General features: G+C 35.5%; 1 protein-coding gene across 4 annotated transcripts in view; it reads left to right on the forward strand.

Moving 5' to 3' along the window:
* RALGPS2 (Ral GEF with PH domain and SH3 binding motif 2) overlaps window positions 1-8462 on the forward strand; it is a 153129-nt gene that overhangs the window by 77923 nt on the left and 66744 nt on the right. The gene's annotated exons all lie outside the window — the stretch shown is intronic.

Consider the following 8462-nt stretch of genomic DNA (forward strand, 5'->3'; position numbering starts at 1 on the left):
AGTGAAATAGTGTGCAATGAGGTTTAATGCCACAAAAACATTTAACATTAACTAAAGAAATTGATCAAAAGATTTATTGAATTTTCAATATCATGAGTTCCTATTATTTTATATAGTTGGCATATCTCTTAGGGTGAATTATGAAAAGTAGTCTCAATGAATGTTGGTATTGTTTTCCTGGATGGTGTAAGTTACTTAGCTGTGAAAATTTAGCTAAGTGTTGAGACAGCCAAATGTGTACTTTATATATCATTTCACTAAGACTTTATTTCCTTATTATATATTTTACAGTGTTTATAAATTCCAAGAAGTGTTTAACCAAATACAGTATAAGTTTATTTTCAACAAAAAAGGAATATAATGCTTTGTTAGGTGTTTGAATGAAGTCTCAAACCGCCCATTTTAAAATGTGCATGTAAGTTTAAATACAGAAAGTACTCTATATGATATATGCCTAGCATATATTAAGATAAATTGGTTTGATCCTGTGCAGAGAGTAATCAGATGATAGAGTTGTTTCTTTCTAATAACCCTTTTTGTCCTCTATCTCCATTGTCTTCATGTAATTACACTGGATTTTACAGTAACTATTTTTGTATGTAATTGAAAAATCTGTTATTTGTTTAAATGTCTCCAGTGTCGTCTTTGAGGTCTTTATGATACCAATGACTAGAAGATAAAGTAGAGACAGGCAATTGAGAATACTTTCATTCAGGTGCATTAGAGCATCAGCCTTAGTTTTTCAGAGAAGAGTTGAACTCACTAGAAGTAGAATATCCTAGGATTTCAGTGAAAATAGGGAATGTTGTGCATTCTGGTTGAAGGCAGAATATCCCAAGCACAGCATGGGTAATGGCCACTACAAAGCAGAATACTGTGTCGTTTCTTTGATAAACAGTACAGGGCCATAGTACACATGACTCCATCAGAGAGGCTGTAAGCTAGATGTTAGGAGAGACTTTCTGTACGTGCTCAACTTTCCACCATAGCCTTGGCTGTGCCCATTCTTGAAAATGTCATTGGGGGTGAGGAAGAATAGAGGATTTTTTTAAAAAATATTTTATTTATTTATTTGAGAGAGAGAATGAGATACAGAAAGCATGAGAGGGGGTAGGGTCAGAGGGAGAAGCAGACTCCCTGATGAGCAGGGAGCCCAATGCAGGACTTGATCCCAGGAGCCTGGGATCATGACCTGAGCCGAAGGCAGTGGCTTAACCAACTGAGCCACCCAGGCACCCGGAAGAATAGAGGATTTTTAAAAAATCATCAATATCTTCTTACTCGGTAAGAACATAAACTTTTTATAACTTAAAGAACATTAGACTGAGAATCAGCAACCCTCAATTCCAGAATGGCTCTTCTGTATTAACTTTTCAAGTCATTGAATTGTCTTCTTTGAGCCTTGGTTCTCCTTACCTGGAAATAGCACACAAAGGACCAGAATCATGTTCTTCTTTAGGCTGGATGGAACCATGGTGATTTCTTCTATTCACTTATAATTTAGAAAATTAAGGTCCAGAAGGTGGAAGGCTTGACTTCCAGTCCTAAGACCAAGTTACTGACTGATCTGCATTCTGAAGTCTTTCCAGTTGTCTCTGTTAAATTCTCATTCCAAAACTGATTCTATGATCATATTTGTTTCTCGTGGAAATGTTTTTCTCAAATTCCACAGTTATGTATCTTTTAGAAAAGGAAATAAAGGTTCTTTTTTGTTGAAAATGAGCAAATGAATATAAATCTTGGTGCCATGATGTCTAGTTCAGGAGTCTGCTTTACATTTTTCCACAGCAGAGACTTCAGTACAGGATTTGAAGTTGTCTGTACGTGTGCATACATATTTGCCCTGTCATGTATGTAGAGAAGAAAGAGAGAGAAGGGGAGGAAACCACCAGCATGATTGGAGTTCAGTGGAATCTGGAAAGGTTGTTGTCTATTAGAGAGTATACCTATTTTCTCCCAGCCTTGGTACCTGAAACAAACACAGTGATTATTCCTGTTAGTTAAAGCAAATGAGGCAAATATTGAGGTGCAGAAGTTGATTTGGAGAAAATATTAGAACCATTATCTTTCCTGTATCTTCAGTTTGGTCCCCAATGACTGACTCCTTCTCTCTTCAGTTCACTTTCATTTTATATGTTCTCATGCCCCAGACTCTTCCTTCTCACTATTTACCTAAGCTAATAAAAAAAGTACCCTATTCCTTTCTCCTTTTCTTACTGTTTTCTTTTGCTCAGCATGCGGTTGTCTCCCTCTTCAGTCATAGAAATGTTCCCAGTAAGGCCACCATTGATTTCCTATTTGAAATGTTTGATAGGGGGCGCCTGGGTGGCTCAGTCGTTAAGCATCTGCCTTGGGCTCAGGTCACGATCCCAGGGTCCTGGGATTGAGCCCCACATCAGGCTCCCTGCTCAGTGGGAAGCCTGCTTCTCCTCCTCCCTCACTGTGTTCCCTCTCTCGCTGTGTCGCTCTCTGTCAAATAAAGAAAGAAAATCTTAAAAAAAAAAAAAAATGTTTGGTAGGTATTTCTCAAGCTTCATATCAATTTTGTGAGGTTTATGGTAGTTACTTGTTCTCTTGAAATTTTCTAGGAGTAGCACCATTCTCTTGGTTTACCTTTACTTTCTGGCTTTTGTTTTATTAAGTCCTGTTTCTCTGCATTTTTGTTTACATCTGTTCTTCTCAAGTCTCAGTCCACTGCTTTTACTTATGCTGTACTCTCTGGAGTGGTCTCATTCAGACTTCTTCCATAATTCACCCAGTTCAATCCCAAATCTAGCCTAGCAGTTCCGGTATATCCAGCTGTCTAGCAATTCCCAGTGCCTAGTAACATTTTAGATATCAAATACCAATTGGATGAAATATCTGTAGGTAACTCTTAATTCAGCGTGTCTAGAAGTAACTTCGTCATCCTTCCTCCTTCCTCTAAACCTGTCTTAATCTCCTCACTTAGTCCTCCAGTGAGCATGGTGTAGTATTATCTGTACCACTCTACCACTCTGAAAACCTGGGTTTTTTACTGGAATTCTCTTCTAATTCTCATGTTGCCCAATGGAATGAGATTCATGTTTCTGAGAGTTATCCGAGAATTAGAAACCGAAAGGGGAAAAAATGGCAAAGAACTGAAGTTAAAATAGAGAACATACTCTTCAGCATCTACATAATTTTATATGTTGGTAGTCTTCATGTAATAGTTCATCCCGGTGCCAGTTTGTAAATAAGCATCTGAGATTGTGAGATAATTGTGGAACATTTGGCAATATAAACTTTTGGTAGACCGGAGAAAGGAAAACTTAACGTTTGTTAGATAAGTTATTATGACTCAGTTTGTTTCCATCATGAAAATAATCCTTTTAATGTAGTGACAGTTTTGTTGTACAGCAAACCTTGAGATTAAATGTATTCCATCTTCCAAAACATACATGCTTTTTCTAAGAAAATGTGAGGCATATTCAATTTATACAACTTTTTGACTGCTTGATTTAATTTCTTACGCAGCTGGTTTGTTTTTCTCAAATTCCACAATTATGTATCTTTTAGAAAAGGAAATAAAGGTCCTGATCTTTAATACTGAAGTGTTTTAAAGAATGAAGACTAAACAACAGTTTATGTCCTGTTAATATTTGCTTTTTTCATATTTTATTCTAATTTAAAATTAATGAGGACTGTGGTTTTTATATTTAAGTTGTTTTGTTTTCGGAATCCTTTCCCACTCTTAGGAAACTAGTGCAGTTGCCACAAATGTCAACATTTACAAGATGCTGTTGGATAGGACAGAACCTGCCCTGAAGATGTTGGAAAGATGGTATTCGTTATGCATACTGGTAGCTTCTATTTAACTCTCTCTCCTCAGTATACAGAAATTGCATAATGCCACCTTTTATCCCTTATGGTGGAAAGGTTCTTATGGAAAGAGTATATCAACAGAAAGAATCTATGGTGCACAGAGAAAAGGTGAAGGCAGATCATCTGTTTGTTAACATGAGAGATAGAATCCAAACTTAGGGTGTTTTTGCTTCTAAGCATTATGACCAAAACCAGCCATTCTTAGAGAAGCTTTAAAAAGGAGGTGGCAGTTTATATGCTGACAAAACTCTTAATTTGATACTGCCAAATTTATCTACAATTCAATGTGGATTAAATTATAAGAAGTAAAAATGTTTTCTTGGCTTTCAACTTATCGTCCCTTGAAAAATTGTCTCTTCTGTTGGTTTGCATTCAAGGTAAAAATTAGTCAGCCTGGACAATATAGTGAAAAATTCTTAGAATAAGGATGCAGTATTTCTGGAGAGGAATAGTTTGGCAAATCTCAAGGAAAAAATTGTTTAATATGAGATTATTGCTTTAAATCTGAAAATTATTAACAGCACTCATTTGTTCTTGTCATTGGAGAAAAATCTTAAGGGGCTTATTGAAGAATTTGGTGTGGGAAGTTTTGCTTTGCTGGAGAGAGAAGAATAGAATGTTGTGCAAAAATAAAAATAATAGTTGTATGAAACGTAAATACTCTTTCGTGTGCATATCCTAGCCTCGTTTCTACTTTATTCAGGTAGTTTGGGGAAAAAGCAGTAGCTTAACAAGCTTAGGATGTTTTCTGGGAAAGAAAGCATATTTTAAAAACAACAGAAATAAATAATTATTGTAGTTCTTTTTATTGCTTTTGATCAAGTAGAAGTACAGAAGTTTCTGTAAAATCTCCTGCCTTTCTGTAGTACATGCGTACATTGTTTTGATGTGTCTAGGTGTGACTCCTCTCACTCTTATAAGAGACTCCCTCCCCCCCCACACACACACATTAATTTTTGATTTGTTAGATATTCATGATTGGCCTTTTTTTTTTTTTTTTTTTGAGAAAAGAAAAGCTGTCCTTATAGTCTTCTGTAGTATAGTGTCCCCTCCATTCTTGATTCTGGAAAGCACCATTTTATTTCCACTTTGATGTTTCATTCATCTTTCTCTCCCTTGGCAGAGTGTAAGCTCTTATCTCTTGGTTCAAGGCTTTATCCTTAGCATCTAGAACAAAAGTAGGCACTTATGATTTATTGGTTGAATTAATTAATGATCCCTTTCTGGTTCTTCTCATTGCTCCAGTAACTTTATTGTTTTAAATACAATAGATTTATTAATGAGGCAGTTTTGTATACATCAGCTTCCTCCTACCCACCCCAGTTTTCTTTTGGTATATGAGCTGTTCAATCTGATACTGACAAGTATCTGGTCAGCAGTGTGGTTGCTGCCATAAAACGGACTTTGTCCCTGCCCTTATGGAACTTAATATCTCTTTAATACCAGAGGCTCAGATTGACATCATTACCTTGTGAATAATCTCTTCTCTCTCCTGTGTTGTGGAAGTAGTACATTTCATTGCCAGGCCTTGTTAAGTGGTGTCCTCATCACACCGAATGAAATGTTTAAAGAAAGCATGCCTAAACGATCTTCTGATTTTATCTGATCCTCTTTTATTTTTCAGTAGTTTTAACCTATCTTGATCTCTTAGTAGGATACAGTTCTTTATTTTACTTTATTTTTTAAAGATTTTATTTATTTATTTATTTGGCAGAGAGAAAGAGAGAAAGCGCACGTGTGCACAAGCAGGGGGAGTGGGAGAGGGAGAAGCAGGCCTCCCACTGAGCAGGGAGCCCGATGTGGGACTCAGTCCCAGGACCCTGGGATCGTGACCTGAGTTGAAGACAGACGCCAACTGAGCCATCCAGGCGTCCCTATTTTACTTTAGTTTTAGAAATTTCTACTAACCTGTGTACAAATACTTTTCAAAAATACTAGGTTTTTAATCCACATTTTTATTCAGATAATTTTGACAAAATCCAAAGCTGTCTGCAGCTCTGTGGAAATTAATGAGTTTTCCTCTTCTCCTTTAGGTAGAGTTTTACTTGCTTAAACATATAAAAGGCTCCAACACTGGGTCTCACGAATGTCTGATGGTCAAAAAATATCACTGGCTTTTGATATTTTAAGACTTTTATTCCCTTTTCCTTTCTTTGGTTTGATTTGTAGATAATATACACCATGGAGTACTTTACCTTCTTCTTCTCACTAGATTATATATTGTATTCTAAAACAGCAGTAAAGCATGTTCAGTCACTTTCTTTTGAACCCCGAGAATGAGCTCTGACCAAATGGCAGCTGGCCCTCGCTTTTTCTTTAGCCAGAATTACATCTGCATTTTCCATTACCTCACTTATATCCTTTTTGCCCTCATTCTTTTTTATATATCTAAAATTCCTTGAACATTCTTTAACGGTAATTTTCTGAAGTTTACTGTAGATCACTTGAGGACTTGTGACATAAAAAGGCTGGGGCTAGGGTTGCATTAATTTCTTTACCCTGTTCATAGTCTTTAAGAGCTTTTACCTTAAAAATAAATAAGTAAAATCTCTTAAAAAAATAATGTGTAGCAACTAGACGGATCTGCATTTTAATCATAAACAGAGTCAGACTCCTCCCCCCCCCCCCCCCCCCCCCCGTTCCAGCTGCTTTGCCAGTGGCATTTCTGCTTGTTGATCTTTCAGTAAAAACATTTTGTAATTTTTTGAGCAAACCTAACAGGAAAAGAATAGTAAAAATCTTAGTAACTGACATTTATTCAGCACTTAATCCTGTATACCCAACTCTGTTTTACATAAATTATCTAATTCTTAACAATTTTATAAGGTAAGTGATACTATTATTATTCATATTTTAATAGTGAAGAAACTGAGACAAGGGAGGTTAAATTGACTTGCTATAAAGATGTGGATTATAACTATTTCATTTATAGTTCAAAGAAAGTATTAGGGAATAATATTAATATTTTGGGAATCTGTATTGAAATTAAAATTTTGAGTTCATTTGTCAGTCTTTCCTATAATTATCTATAGAATTACAGCTTAATAACTGTTACTTCCACTGATAAAATTGAAAAGTGAACTTGTTTTTAATGGCTTTAGGGAAGGAGGGGGAGTGGACTTGGGCATTGTAAGTCGAATCATGCTTTTCTAACTTGGTTATCTTTCATAGACACTAAAAAGACTATAATTTTGTTAGGGTATAATCTTTAACTTATTATTAAGTATATAAAAATCATATTAGTACAGGTTTATAAGTAATTTTGAACATTTTCATAATTTCAGAAGTTTTTATACACTTATTATATTATTACCAGTAGGAGTCCTAAGAAATATAACACTAGAAGAATTAGCATTCTCATATCATGACTCAATAGAGTCAAGTGAGCACTAGACTGAAAATTTGCTTGTTATACTCTACCAGGCTTGGAGCCTGAGGATAAGTTTATTTGTAGATACCTACTGAATTTCAAGGCATTGTCTAATACTGGCATTATTCAAAATCTTAAGTTTTTTTAAAGTCTGTGTCAGAGATGCCAAGTTTCCTAGACATTGATGGTATCTCCCAAATAGAGTCTAAATCATTCTTAGGATAAGTGTCATTTCATTTATTAAAAATAACTGAATCCTTTTGTAACCCAGCTCCAAGGTTACAGTTCAGTCTTATTGAAGGTAGGACAACCATGTCTTTATTCCTAGGTAACCTGTGTCCACAAGTGACCTATTTAGTCTCTCAGAAGATCCTTATTTGGCTGAAATTCCTACCATGAATATTCTCACCTTAATTTTTCTTTATTTTGTCTTATGATCCGGTTTCTTAGGGCTGCTAGGTTTGCAAATGAAGATCATAGATCAAAGTAATTTTATGTCTGAAAACTTGGGTAGTATTTCTTTTTAACACATTTATTGATCATCTACTCTATGCAAGGCACCACGGTAAGTGTGGCAGAAAGTACATAGATGAATAGTAATAATCTGATAGCCAGAGTCTACAGAGTCCTTACTTATGTCAAGGATTATTATTCTAAATGGTTACCACATGTATTTATTTACATAAATTTTCATTTGATTTTCATAGTAACCACATAAGCTAGGTACTGTTTGTATCCTCATTTTATAGGTAAGAAAACAGAGTATAAAGACCACCCGAGGTAACACAGCTAGTAAACTGGTAGAGTTAGGCCACAGACCCAAGCAGTGCTGACTTTAGAAACTACCTTTAGCCGTCATATAATTCTGCTGCTTATTCCCTGCTCTGTAGGAACTCCAGAACAGAGCTATATCATGTCTGTAAAGGAGAACAGAGTGGGCCCAGTGGCCAGGACAGTTTAGCATTCAGCCCAGTTTTCTAGTTTGTATGTGGACTTTCACATCATTCTAGTTTTAATAATATAATATTCCTTTTCTGTGAAAATTCTGTAAGACTTTCCTTTGATAGCGTTTTGGATGTTTAAGTGAAATGCTGTCGTTCTGTCAATAAATGGAATGCCTTAGGAAAATTTTATTCAGTTAAGATTTGATATAACAAGTAGATGCCTAATTTATCCCAGAAATCTTTTTTTTTTAATAAGATTTTTAAGATTTGTTTATTTGAGAGAGGGGGAGAGCATGAGCAGAGGA

Source organism: Callorhinus ursinus, unplaced genomic scaffold (genome assembly GCF_003265705.2).
Source record: "Callorhinus ursinus isolate GAN/ISIS: 27379988/994484 unplaced genomic scaffold, GSC_fseal_2.0 scaffold13, whole genome shotgun sequence".
Lineage (NCBI taxonomy): Eukaryota > Metazoa > Chordata > Mammalia > Carnivora > Otariidae > Callorhinus > Callorhinus ursinus.